This window comes from Pseudophryne corroboree, unplaced genomic scaffold (genome assembly GCF_028390025.1).
Source record: "Pseudophryne corroboree isolate aPseCor3 unplaced genomic scaffold, aPseCor3.hap2 scaffold_3021, whole genome shotgun sequence".
NCBI lineage: Eukaryota > Metazoa > Chordata > Amphibia > Anura > Myobatrachidae > Pseudophryne > Pseudophryne corroboree.
Genome location: NW_026969695.1, coordinates 18,081 through 31,092, shown reverse-complemented (window position 1 = coordinate 31,092; position 13,012 = coordinate 18,081). Strand labels below are relative to the sequence as shown.

At 47.5% G+C, this 13,012-nt stretch overlaps 13 non-coding genes and 1 pseudogene across 13 annotated transcripts; 3 read left to right on the top strand and 11 right to left on the bottom strand.

The window, feature by feature from the left end:
• Positions 1-4,843: 4,843 nt before the first annotated feature.
• On the bottom strand, positions 4,844-5,006 carry LOC135016853 (U1 spliceosomal RNA). Its single transcript, XR_010214843.1, has one exon. It is a non-coding gene; the product is annotated as a U1 spliceosomal RNA (small nuclear RNA).
• Positions 5,007-5,158: 152 nt separating this feature from the next.
• Positions 5,159-5,322, bottom strand: LOC135016847 (U1 spliceosomal RNA). The gene has a single exon (XR_010214838.1). It is a non-coding gene; the product is annotated as a U1 spliceosomal RNA (small nuclear RNA).
• A 675-nt stretch (positions 5,323-5,997) lies between these two features.
• Positions 5,998-6,160, bottom strand: LOC135016857 (U1 spliceosomal RNA). The gene has a single exon (XR_010214846.1). It is a non-coding gene; the product is annotated as a U1 spliceosomal RNA (small nuclear RNA).
• A 152-nt stretch (positions 6,161-6,312) lies between these two features.
• On the bottom strand, positions 6,313-6,476 carry LOC135016866 (U1 spliceosomal RNA). Its single transcript, XR_010214852.1, has one exon. It is a non-coding gene; the product is annotated as a U1 spliceosomal RNA (small nuclear RNA).
• A 674-nt stretch (positions 6,477-7,150) lies between these two features.
• On the bottom strand, positions 7,151-7,313 carry LOC135016851 (U1 spliceosomal RNA). The gene has a single exon (XR_010214841.1). It is a non-coding gene; the product is annotated as a U1 spliceosomal RNA (small nuclear RNA).
• Positions 7,314-7,465: 152 nt separating this feature from the next.
• LOC135016846 (U1 spliceosomal RNA) lies at positions 7,466-7,629 on the bottom strand. Its single transcript, XR_010214837.1, has one exon. It is a non-coding gene; the product is annotated as a U1 spliceosomal RNA (small nuclear RNA).
• A 675-nt stretch (positions 7,630-8,304) lies between these two features.
• Positions 8,305-8,467, bottom strand: LOC135016856 (U1 spliceosomal RNA). Its single transcript, XR_010214845.1, has one exon. It is a non-coding gene; the product is annotated as a U1 spliceosomal RNA (small nuclear RNA).
• Positions 8,468-8,619: 152 nt separating this feature from the next.
• Positions 8,620-8,783, bottom strand: LOC135016864 (U1 spliceosomal RNA). Its single transcript, XR_010214851.1, has one exon. It is a non-coding gene; the product is annotated as a U1 spliceosomal RNA (small nuclear RNA).
• Positions 8,784-9,457: 674 nt separating this feature from the next.
• Positions 9,458-9,620, bottom strand: LOC135016850 (U1 spliceosomal RNA). The gene has a single exon (XR_010214840.1). It is a non-coding gene; the product is annotated as a U1 spliceosomal RNA (small nuclear RNA).
• A 152-nt stretch (positions 9,621-9,772) lies between these two features.
• Positions 9,773-9,936, bottom strand: LOC135016843 (U1 spliceosomal RNA). The gene has a single exon (XR_010214834.1). It is a non-coding gene; the product is annotated as a U1 spliceosomal RNA (small nuclear RNA).
• Positions 9,937-10,529: 593 nt separating this feature from the next.
• On the bottom strand, positions 10,530-10,657 carry LOC135016860 (U1 spliceosomal RNA; annotated as a pseudogene).
• A 144-nt stretch (positions 10,658-10,801) lies between these two features.
• On the top strand, positions 10,802-10,917 carry LOC135016861 (U5 spliceosomal RNA). The gene has a single exon (XR_010214848.1). It is a non-coding gene; the product is annotated as a U5 spliceosomal RNA (small nuclear RNA).
• Positions 10,918-11,187: 270 nt separating this feature from the next.
• On the top strand, positions 11,188-11,303 carry LOC135016862 (U5 spliceosomal RNA). Its single transcript, XR_010214849.1, has one exon. It is a non-coding gene; the product is annotated as a U5 spliceosomal RNA (small nuclear RNA).
• Positions 11,304-11,589: 286 nt separating this feature from the next.
• LOC135016863 (U5 spliceosomal RNA) lies at positions 11,590-11,705 on the top strand. The gene has a single exon (XR_010214850.1). It is a non-coding gene; the product is annotated as a U5 spliceosomal RNA (small nuclear RNA).
• The last annotated feature ends 1,307 nt before the right edge of the window (positions 11,706-13,012 follow it).

The window sequence follows — 13,012 nt, the reverse complement described above, 5'->3', positions numbered from 1 at the left end:
CATAGCCTGCCTAGGAAAGAGTTGGCGTTTGCGAGATGCTGCTACTGGTGCCGCCGCTGCTGTTCTTGCGGCGGGAGTCAATACATCTACCCAGTGGGCTGTCACAGTCATATAGTCCTGAGTCTGCCCTGCTCCACTTGTCCACATGTCCGTGGTTAAGTGGACATTGGGTACAACTGCATTTTTTAGGACACTGGTGAGTCTTTTTCTGAGGTCTGTGTACATTTTTGGTATCGCCTGCCTAGAGAAATGGAACCTAGGTGGTATTTGGTACCGGGGACACAGTACCTCAATCAAGTCTATAGTTGGCTCTGAAGTAATGATGGATACCGGAACCACGTTTCTCACTGCCCAGGATGCCAAGGCCTCAGTTATCCGCTTTGCAGCAGGATGACTGCTGTGATATTTCATCTTCCTTGCAAAGGACTGTTGGACAGTCAATTGCTTGGTGGAAGTAGTAAAAGTGGTCTTACGACTTCCCCTCTGGGATGACCATCGGCTCCCAGCAGCAACAACAGCAGCGCCAGCAGCAGTAGGCGTTACACTCAAGGATGCATCGGAGGAATCCCAGGCAGGAGAGAACTCGTCAGAATTGCCAGTGACATGGCCTGCAGGACTATTGGCATTCCTGGGGAAGGAGGAAATTGACACTGAGGGAGTTGGTGGGGTGGTTTGCGTGAGCTTGGTTACAAGAGGAAGGGATTTACTGGTCAGTGGACTGCTTCCGCTGTCGCCCAAAGTTTTTGAACTTGTCACTGACTTATGATGAATGCGCTGCAGGTGACGTATAAGGGAGGATGTTCCGAGGTGGTTAACGTCCTTACCCCTACTTATTACAGCTTGACAAAGGCAACACACGGCTTGACACCTGTTGTCCGCATTTCTGTTGAAATACTTCCACACCGAAGAGCTGATTTTTTTGGTATTTTCACCAGGCATGTCAATGGCCATATTCCTCCCACGGACAACAGGTGTCTCGCCGGGTGCCTGACTTAAACAAACCACCTCACCATCAGAATCCTCCTTGTCAATTTCCTCCCCAGCGCCAGCAACACCCATATCCTCCTCATCCTGGTGTACTTCAACACTGACATCTTCAATCTGACTATCAGGAACTGGACTGCGGGTGCTCCTTCCAGCACTTGCAGGGGGCGTGCAAATGGTGGAAGGTGCATGCTCTTCACGTCCAGTGTTGGGAAGGTCAGGCATCGCAACCGACACAATTGGACTCTCCTTGTGGATTTGTGATTTTGAAGAACGCACAGTTCTTTGCTGTGCTTTTGCCAGCTTAAGTCTTTTCATTTTTCTAGCGAGAGGCTGAGTGCTTCCATCCTCATGTGAAGCTGAACCACTAGCCATGAACATAGGCCAGGGCCTCAGCCGTTCCTTGCCACTCCGTGTGGTAAATGGCATATTGGCAAGTTTACGCTTCTCCTCCGATGATTTTTATTTAGATTTTTGAGTCCTTTTTTTACTGATCTTTTGTGTTTTGGATTTTACATGCTCTGTACTATGACATTGGGCATCGGCCTTGGCAGACGACGTTGATGGAATTTCATCGTCTCGGCCATGACTAGTGGCAGCAGCTTCAGCACGAGGTGGAAGTGGATCTTGATCTTTCCCTATTTTTGGAACCTCAACATTTTTGTTCTCCATATTTTAATAGGCACAACTAAAAGGCACCTCAGGTAAACAATGGAGATGGATGGATACTAGTATACTTATGGATGACGAGTGACTGACGACACAGAGGTAGCTACAGCCGTGGACTACCGTACTGCGTCTGCTAGTATAGAGATGATAATTAATGATATAAAAAAAATATATATATAACTACTGTAGGTATATATAATATAATGACGGACCTGGTGGACACTGTCAGCAGACTGCTAAACTACTAGTATGAAGAAGATAGAAAAAACTTCCACCACAGGTAGGTAGGTATACAATTATGGACGAGCACTGACGACACAGAGATAGCCACAGCCGTGGCCTACCGTACTGCGTCTGCTAGTATAGAGATGATAATTAATGATATAAAAAAAAATATATATAACTACTGTAGGTATATATAATATAATGACGGACCTGGTGGACACTGTCAGCAGACTGCTAAACTACTAGTATGAAGAAGATAGAAAAAAAAACCCACCACAGTTAGGTATACAATTATGGACGAGTGACGACACAGAGGTAGGTACAGCCGTGAACTACCGTACTGCGTCTGCTAGTATAGATAATATACTAAATATATTACTACTGTAGGTATATAATATAATGACGGACCTGGTGGACACTGTCAGCAGACTCCTAAACTACTAGTATGAAGAAGATAGAAAAAAAAACCCCACCACAGGTAGGTATACAATTATGGACGAGCACTGACGACACAGAGGTAGGTACAGCCGTGGACTACCGTACTGCGCCTGCTAGTATAGATAATATAATAAATATATTACTACTGTAGGTATATAATATAATGACGGACCTGGTGGACACTGTCAGCAGACTGCTAAACTACTAGTATGAAGAAGATAAAAAAAAAACCCCACCACAGGTAGGTAGGTATACAATTATGGACGAGCACTGACGACACAGAGATAGCCACAGCCGTGGACTACCGTACTGCGTCTGCTAGTATAGATAATATAATAAATATATTACTACTGTAGGTATATAATATAATGATGGACCTGGTGGACACTGTCAGTAGACTCCTAAACTACTAGTATGAAGAAGATAGAAAAAAAAAAACCCACCACAGGTAGGTAGGTATACAATTATGGACGAGCACTGACGACACAGAGATAGCCACAGCCGTGGACTACCGTACTGCGTCTGCTAATATAGAGATGATAAAGATGAAAAAAAAAATATAACACTACTGCAGATAAATATTTATATAATATATGTATGACGGACCTGCTGGACACTGTCAGCAGAATGCGTTTATAGAATAAAAAAAAAACACCACAGGAGTGTTTAACTTTTTCAGGCAGACAATATACTGGTGGTCACACTGGCAGCAAAAGTGTGCACTGTACTCCTGCTATAACTGCTCCCCAGTCTCCCCCACAATTAAGCTGTGTGAGCAGTGAGCACTCAGCACAGTCAGATATACATAGATGATATATCATGCAGCACACTGAGGCTGAGCACAGATATGGTATGTGTATCGTTTTTTTTCAGGCAGAGAACGGATTATAAATAATAAAACTGGTGGTCACTATCAGCAAAACTCTGCACTACTGAGTACTCCTGACAAGTTCAACTGCTCCCCAAATTAGTAGTAAATCAAATGTCACTTGTCTCTATCTTCTAATCTAAACGGAGAGGACGCCAGCCACGTCCTCTCCCTATCAATCTCAATGCACATGTGAAAATGGCGGCGACGCGCGGCTCCTTATATAGAATCCAAGTCTCGTGAGAATCCGACAGCGGGATGATGACGTTCGGGCGCGCTCGGGTTAACCGAGCAAGGCGGGAGGATCCGAGTCTGCTCGGACCCGTGCAAAAAAGGGTGAAGTTCGGGCGGGTTCGGATTCCGAGGAACCGAACCCGCTCATCTCTTATGGCCACCCAGCATGACGCCTCCCTTCTTGACCATGCTGTAATTGCAGTCGCACTGCAGTTCAGCGTGATCATAAAAAATGGTGTAGCCTCCTGCTGGTGCAGACTATGTGCGCGCAGGAAGCCGCCACCATTTTTGTGATCACAGCGGCTGAATGTGATGTCATACAGCCGCTGTGACCACACCCCCTGTGTCTCCTCCATTGCAGACCCCATTTTGAAGCCTTGCCCCCGCACCGCTCCATCCCTGACTTGGAAATGGAGTGTTGCTGACCCCCCTCTCCCCCCCTGCCCCGATTGACAGGCAGAGCCGGTTGGTGCCTCAGACCAAGATCCTACTCTACACCCCAATGTGAATCCTTGTGGAGTCCTGTGTACCCCACAGAAGAAATTAATGTGTCACACCCATTGGCAGCAACCTTAGAATAGCTGCTGATGGGCACAATTGAGAAAGGAAGGGGGGGGGGGGGACATTTGAATCCAGCACATAGATGCAATTCAAATATGTAATTTGTACCTTCCTATTTTAAAATATAATGGATGAACTTCACCCTGTGAGAACAATCTTCATGATCAAGAGATCTCATATGCAAAATAAGTATGAGTTGGGATAGGGCTGGGGAGGGTGGCTGCTCGGCCCCTCCCCCGTCAAGTTAAGGAGATTCAACTGAGGAAGCACAAGGGAACTCTCGTCTGGGGACAACAACTGCAGGGAGACCACATCTTTTCAGATGAACATGGGAGGGTGGAAGGCTGCCTAATACTGAAGCACCATCAAATATCAAACCATATGCAACAACTAGTACAAGCATTCCTGGGGGAAGGTCTGCAGCAGACGGATTTGCATACGGTGATGTCATCCAAGCAGTGGGCCAAAGTTGGCTGGAACCCTCATTTGCATATGAAAAGAGAAAAGGGGCATGCAGGGCATGGCGGCCTTTTGCGGTGCTTGGATGACCCCTAGTTCGCATTAAACACCCCCACCCTCCTTTGGTGTGGGGCTCATGTTGGCTATGCCCCAGCCCCTGAAGCATTCAAGCTGATTTCTTGCAGCAGCTGGGCACTGTAACAGCTCCAGAGCTGCTCTGTAAGGCAACTAAAAGGGTGTGGGCCCTGCAGCACTACCTGTAGTTCGCATTGTGTGTTGGAAGGCACAAAGTAAGCAGACGGGAGAAGTCAGGATAGTGCGCAAGGGCATAGAAGGCAGTGGCTCCAGAAAAGAGAAGTGGAAACAGACAGCAAACTAGGCTGGAGAGAGACCTGAGACAAAGAGATCTGAATTATACGAGAGCCGACCAGGGGAAACACAAATTATGCAATCAAGTTTCCCACATTTGGGGAAATCGCAGGAGCAGCACACCCAGAGTGCAATGGGTGAGCCTTGCCCTGGGAGAAGCACCTTCATGATCATAGTATCTCACCTGGCAGGTAAGTAGGAGTTGGGCTAGAGCTGGGGAGGGTCACTGCTCGGGCACCCCCCTGTCAAGTGAAGGAGATCCAACTGAGGCAGCACAAGGGAACTCTCGAAAGAAGAACAAGGCTAGAGGAATATATGAGACAAAGAAATCTGACTTTTACCAGAGCTGACCAGAGGAAAACACAAACACAGTCCCCCACTACCACAAAAAATGCAGGCGAGTTTCCCACATTTGGGGAAATCACAGGGGTCAGCATACCCAGAATGCAATGAATGAACCTCACCCTGGGTGAACAATCTTCATGACCATGGTGTCTCCTATGCAAAATAAGTATGATTTGGGATAGGGCTTGGAGGGCCGCTGCTCAGGCACATCTCTGTCAAGTAAAGGAGATTCAACTGAGGCAGCACAAGGGAACTCTCATCTGGGGACAACAACTGCAGGGAGAACACATATTTTCAGATGAACATGGGAGGGCAGAAGGCTGCCTAAAACTGAAGCACCCCCAAACAACAAACCAAATGCAACAACTAGTGCAAGCATTCCTGGGGGAAGGCCTGCCGCAGATGGATTTGCATATGGTGATGTCATCCAAGCAGTGGGTCAAAGTTGGCTTCAACCCTCATCTGCATATGAAAAGAGAAAAGGGGCGTGCAGGGCATGGCTGCCTTTTGCGGTGCTTGGATGACCCCTAGTTCGCATTAAACACCCCCACCCACCTTTGGTGTGGGGCTCATGTTGGCCATGCCCCATCCCCTGAAGCATTCAAGCTGATTTCTTGCAGCAGCTGGGCACTGTAACAGCTCCAGAGCTGCTCTGTAAGGCAAGTAAAAGATTGTGTGGGCCCTGCAGCACTACCTGTAGTTTGCATTGTGCATTGGAAGGCACAAAGTAAGCAGACGGGAGGAGAAGTCAGGATAGTGCACAAGGGTATAGAAGGGAGGGGCTCAAGATAAAAGAAGTGGAAACAGACAGCAAACTAGGCTGGAGAAAGACCTGAGACAAAGAGATCTGAATTATACGAGAGCCGACCAGAGGAAACACAAATTATGCAGTCAAGTGTCCCACATTTGGGGAAATCGTAGGAGCAGCACACCCAGAGTGCAATGGGTGAGCCTTGCCCTGGGAGAAGCAACTTCCTGATCATAGTATCTCACCTGGCAGGTAAGTAGGAGTTGGGCTAGAGCTGGGGAGGGTCGCTGCTCGGGCACCCCCCTGTCAAGTGAAGGAGATCCAACTGAGGCAGCACAAAGAAACTCTCGAAAGAAGAACAAGGCTAGAGGAAGATCTGAGACAAAGAAATCTGACTTTTACCAGAGCTGACCAGAGGAAAGCACAAACACAGCCCCCCACTACCACAAATAATGCAGTCGAGTTTCCCACATTTGGGGAAATCACAGGGGTCAGCATACCCAGAATGCAATGAATGAACCTCACCCTGGGAGAACAATCTTCATGACCATGGTAACTCCTATGCAAAATAAGTATGATTTGGGATAGGGCTGGGGAGGGCCGCTGCTCAGGCACATCTCTGTCAAGTAAAGGAGATTCAACTGAGGCAGCACAAGGGAACTCTCATCTGGGTACAACAACTGCAGGGAGAACACATATTTTCAGATGAACATGGGAGGGCAGAAGGCTGCCTAATACTGAAGCATCCCCAAACAACAAACCAAATGCAACAACTAGTAAAAGCATTCCAGGGTGAAGGTCTGCAGAAGACGGATTTGCATACGGTGATGTCATCCAAGCAGTGGGCCAAAGTTGGCTGGAACCCTCATCTGCATATAAAAAGAGAAAAGGGTTATGCAGGGCATGGCGGCCTTTTGCGGCGCTTGGATGACCCCTAGTTTGCATTAAACACCCCCACCCTCCTTCGGTGTGGGGCTCATGTTGGCTATGCCCCAGCCCCTGAAGCATTCAAGCTGATTTCTTGCAGCAGCTGGGCACTGTAACAGCTCCAGAGCTGCTCTGTAAGGCAAGTAAAAGGGTGTGGGCCCTGCAGCACTACCTATAGTTCGCATTGTGCGTTGGAAGGCACAAAGTAAGCAGAAAGGAGGAGAAGTCAGGATAGTGCGCAAGGGCATAGAAGGGAGCGGCTCAAGAAAAGAGAAGTGGAAACAGACAGCAAACTAGGCTGGAGAGAGACCTGAGACAAAGAGATCTGAATTATACGAGAGCCGACCAGGGGAAACACAAATTATGCAGTCAAGTTTCCCAAATTTGGGGAAATCGCAGGAGCAGCACACCCAGAGTGCAATGGGTGAGCCTTGCCCTGGGAGAAGCACCTTCATGATCATAGTATCTCACCTGGCAGGTAAGTAGGAGTTGGGCGAGAGCTGGGGAGGGTCGCTGCTCGGGCACCCCCCTGTCAAGTGAAGGAGATCCAACTGAGGCAGCACAAGGGAACTCTCGAAAGAAGAACAAGGCTAGAGGAATATATGAGACAAAGAAATCTGACTTTTACCAGAGCTGACCAGAGGAAAACACAAACACAGTCCCCCACTACCACAAAAAATGCAGGCGAGTTTCCCACATTTGGGGAAATCACAGGGGTCAGCATACCCAGAATGCAATGAATGAACCTCACCCTGGGTGAACAATCTTCATGACCATGGTGTCTCCTATGCAAAATAAGTATGATTTGGGATAGGGCTTGGAGGGCCGCTGCTCAGGCACATCTCTGTCAAGTAAAGGAGATTCAACTGAGGCAGCACAAGGGAACTCTCATCTGGGGACAACAACTGCAGGGAGAACACATATTTTCAGATGAACATGGGAGGGCAGAAGGCTGCCTAAAACTGAAGCACCCCCAAACAACAAACCAAATGCAACAACTAGTGCAAGCATTCCTGGGGGAAGGCCTGCCGCAGATGGATTTGCATATGGTGATGTCATCCAAGCAGTGGGTCAAAGTTGGCTTCAACCCTCATCTGCATATGAAAAGAGAAAAGGGGCGTGCAGGGCATGGCTGCCTTTTGCGGTGCTTGGATGACCCCTAGTTCGCATTAAACACCCCCACCCACCTTTGGTGTGGGGCTCATGTTGGCCATGCCCCATCCCCTGAAGCATTCAAGCTGATTTCTTGCAGCAGCTGGGCACTGTAACAGCTCCAGAGCTGCTCTGTAAGGCAAGTAAAAGATTGTGTGGGCCCTGCAGCACTACCTGTAGTTTGCATTGTGCATTGGAAGGCACAAAGTAAGCAGACGGGAGGAGAAGTCAGGATAGTGCACAAGGGTATAGAAGGGAGGGGCTCAAGATAAAAGAAGTGGAAACAGACAGCAAACTAGGCTGGAGAAAGACCTGAGACAAAGAGATCTGAATTATACGAGAGCCGACCAGAGGAAACACAAATTATGCAGTCAAGTGTCCCACATTTGGGGAAATCGTAGGAGCAGCACACCCAGAGTGCAATGGGTGAGCCTTGCCCTGGGAGAAGCAACTTCCTGATCATAGTATCTCACCTGGCAGGTAAGTAGGAGTTGGGCTAGAGCTGGGGAGGGTCGCTGCTCGGGCACCCCCCTGTCAAGTGAAGGAGATCCAACTGAGGCAGCACAAAGAAACTCTCGAAAGAAGAACAAGGCTAGAGGAAGATCTGAGACAAAGAAATCTGACTTTTACCAGAGCTGACCAGAGGAAAGCACAAACACAGCCCCCCACTACCACAAATAATGCAGTCGAGTTTCCCACATTTGGGGAAATCACAGGGGTCAGCATACCCAGAATGCAATGAATGAACCTCACCCTGGGAGAACAATCTTCATGACCATGGTAACTCCTATGCAAAATAAGTATGATTTGGGATAGGGCTGGGGAGGGCCGCTGCTCAGGCACATCTCTGTCAAGTAAAGGAGATTCAACTGAGGCAGCACAAGGGAACTCTCATCTGGGTACAACAACTGCAGGGAGAACACATATTTTCAGATGAACATGGGAGGGCAGAAGGCTGCCTAATACTGAAGCATCCCCAAACAACAAACCAAATGCAACAACTAGTAAAAGCATTCCAGGGTGAAGGTCTGCAGAAGACGGATTTGCATACGGTGATGTCATCCAAGCAGTGGGCCAAAGTTGGCTGGAACCCTCATCTGCATATAAAAAGAGAAAAGGGTTATGCAGGGCATGGCGGCCTTTTGCGGCGCTTGGATGACCCCTAGTTTGCATTAAACACCCCCACCCTCCTTCGGTGTGGGGCTCATGTTGGCTATGCCCCAGCCCCTGAAGCATTCAAGCTGATTTCTTGCAGCAGCTGGGCACTGTAACAGCTCCAGAGCTGCTCTGTAAGGCAAGTAAAAGGGTGTGGGCCCTGCAGCACTACCTATAGTTCGCATTGTGCGTTGGAAGGCACAAAGTAAGCAGAAAGGAGGAGAAGTCAGGATAGTGCGCAAGGGCATAGAAGGGAGCGGCTCAAGAAAAGAGAAGTGGAAACAGACAGCAAACTAGGCTGGAGAGAGACCTGAGACAAAGAGATCTGAATTATACGAGAGCCGACCAGGGGAAACACAAATTATGCAGTCAAGTTTCCCAAATTTGGGGAAATCGCAGGAGCAGCACACCCAGAGTGCAATGGGTGAGCCTTGCCCTGGGAGAAGCACCTTCATGATCATAGTATCTCACCTGGCAGGTAAGTAGGAGTTGGGCGAGAGCTGGGGAGGGTCGCTGCTCGGGTACTTCCCTGTAAAGTGAAGGAGATCCAACTGAGGCAGCACAAGGGAACTCTCGAAAGAAGAACAAGGCTAGAGGAAAATCTGAGACAAAGAAATCTGAGTTTTACCAGAGCTGACCAGAGGAAAGCACAAACACAGTCCCCCACTACCACAAATAATGCAGTCGAGTTTCCCACATTTGGGTAAATCACAGGGGTCAGCATACCCAAAATGCAATGAATGAACCTCACCCTGGGAGAACAATCTTCATGACCATGGTATCTCCTATGCAAAATAAGTATGATTTGGGATAGGGCTGGGGAGGGCCGCTGCTCATGCACATCTCTGTCAAGTAAAGGAGATTCAACTGAGGCAGCACAAGGGAACTCTCATCTGGGGACAACAACTGCAGGGAGAACACATTTTTTCAGATGAACATGGGAGGGCAGAAGGCTGCCTAATACTGAAGCACCCCCAAACAACAAACCAAATGCAACAACTAGTACAAGCATTCCTGGGGGAAGTTCTGCAGAAGACGGATTTGCATACGGTGATGTCATCCAAGCAGTGGGCCAAAGTTGGCTGGAACCCTCATCTGCATATGAAAAGAGAAAAGGGGTATGCAGGGCATGGCGGCCTTTTGCGGCGCTTGGATGACCCTTAGTTCGCATTAAACACCCCCACCCTCCTTCGGTGTGGGGCTCATGTTGGCCATGCCCCATCCCCTGAAGCATTCAAGCTGATTTCTTGCAGCAGCTTGGCACTGTAACAGCTCCAGAGCTGCTCTGTAAGGCAAGTAAAAGGGTGTGGGCCCTGCAGCACTACCTGTAGTTTGTATTGTGCATTGGAAGGCACAAAGTAAGCAGACAGGAGGAGAAGTCAGGATAGTGCACAAGGGTATAAAAGCAAGTTTCCCACATTTGGGAAAATCACAGGGGTCAGCATACCCAGAATGCAATGAATGAACCTCACCCTGGGAGAACAATCTTCATGACCATGGTATCTCCTATGCAAAATAAGTATGATTTGGGATAGGGCTGGGGAGGGCCGCTGCTCAGGCACATCTCTGTCAAGTAAAGGAGATTCAACTGAGGCAGCACAAGGGAACTCTCATCTGGGGACAACAACTGCAGGGAGAACACATATTTTCAGATGAAAATCTTGGTCATGCTCTGGTTTCTCTTCAGAACGAACAAATCTTTCGCCTTTTACTAAAGATTTCCGTGGAGAGGAGCAAAACCGAGTTTTATCTCAATTTTTGCATGCCCCATCTTTTTGGGGTTTCTTTTATCGGTTTAAAGATAGAATGAGTGTGCTTTAATGTAAGCTCATTTGCATAGAAATGACAGTAAATGTTTGTTTCTTTTCAAACAGAACTTTCTTGACCATGCTACTTGCTTGAAAGATCTGGGAGCACATGGAATACAGTACAAACCATGCTTATAGCAAGGAGAAGCCAGGTGAGAAATCTGCTTTCTTTCAAGTTGGGCGCTCACTTTGATCTGGATGAGGACTGCTGGCACAGCATTTAGGCGACAGGTGGAATCTTGGTCATGCTCTGGTTTCTCTTCAGAACGAACAAATCTTTCGCCTTTTATTAAAGATTTCTGTGGAGAGGAGCAAAACTGAGTTTTATCTCAATTTTTGCATGCCCCATATTATTGGGGTTTCTTTTATCAGTTTAAAGACAGAACGAGTGTGCTTTCTTGTTAGCTTTAATGTAAGTTTATTTGCATAACAATGACTATAAATGTCTGTTTCTTTTCAAGCAGAACTTTCTTGACCATACTAATTGCTTGAAAGATCTGGGAGCACATGGAAAAGAGTACAAACCATGTTTATAGCAAGGGGAAGCCTGGTGAGAAATCTGCTTTCTTTCATTCAAATTGGGTGCTCACTTTGATCTGAATGAGAACTGCTGGCATGGCACTCAGGCGACAGGTGGAATCTTGGTCATGCTCTGGTTTCTCTTCAGAACTAACAAATATTTCGCCTTTTATTAAAGATTTCCGAGGAGAGGAGCAAAACTGAGTTTTATCTCAATTTTTGCATGCCCCATATTATTGGGGTTTCTTTTATCAGTTTAAAGACAGAACGAGTGTGCTTTCTTGTTAGCTTTAATGTAAGTTTATTTGCATAACAATGACAGTAAATGTTTGTTTCTTTTCAAACAGAACTTTCTTGACCATGCTACTTGCTTGAAAGATCTGGGAGCACATGGAAAACAGTACAAACCATGCAGTATCACAAGAGCCTTTATTTGATCTTTCATGAAGATAGAGCAGAATTGAGGACACGTCAACAATTTCTGCCGAAGGTGGTTCATCTTTCCACATGGTGCCTTTGGCCACTGACACCTTCGTTGAGTCAAAGTCTCTGGCTGTGGTCAGAACTTTGAAAATGTATGTCACCAGAACGGTTCAGATTAGGAAAACAGAGGCTCTGTTTGTCCTGTATGCTCCCAACAGGATTTGGTGTCCTGCTTCCATGCAGACCATTATGCGCTGGATCTGTGGTAAGATTCAGCATGCTCGTTCCACGGCAGGATTGCCGTTACTGAAGTAGGTGAAGACCCATTCTACTAGAAAGGTGGGTTCATCCTTGGCAGCTGGTCGGGGAGTCTCGGCATTGCAACTTTGCCGAGCAGCTATTTAGTAAACACTTTTGCTAAGTTTTACAAGTTTGATACCTTGGCTGATGATAACCTTAAGTTGGGTCATTCGGTGCTGCAGAGTCGTACGCACTCTCCCACCCGTTCAAGAGCTTTGGTATAACCCCATGGTTCTTAATGTGACCCCAGCATCCTCTAGGTCGTATGAGAAAATAGGATTTTAATACCTACCGGTAAATCCTTTTCTCTTAGTCTGTAGAGGATGCTGGGCACCCGTCCCAGTCCATACTGTGTCTGCAGTTATTACTTGTGGTTATACACATGTTGTGTTATGGTTCTGGTCAGCTTTTTGCTGCAATTGCTCATGCCGTTGGCTTGTGTTCTGTTGAATGCCACTTTCTGCGGCATGCTTAAGGTGTGAGCTGGTAAGATGCTCACCTTAGTTTAACAATAAATCCTTTCCTCGAAATGTCCGTCTCCCTGGGCACAGTTCCTATAACTGGAGTCTGGAGGAGGGGCATAGAGGGAGGAGCCAGTTCACACCCTTTGAAAGTCTTAAAGTGCCCATGTCTCTTGCGGATCCCGTCTATACCCCATGGTTCTTAATGTGACCCCAGCATCCTCTACGGACTAAGAGAAAAGAATGCCCTTGCGCACTATCCTGACTTCTCCTCCCGTCTGCTTACTTTGTGCCTTCCAACGCACAATGCGAACTACAGGTGGTGCTGCAGGGCCCACACCCTTTTACTTGCCTTACAGAACAGCTC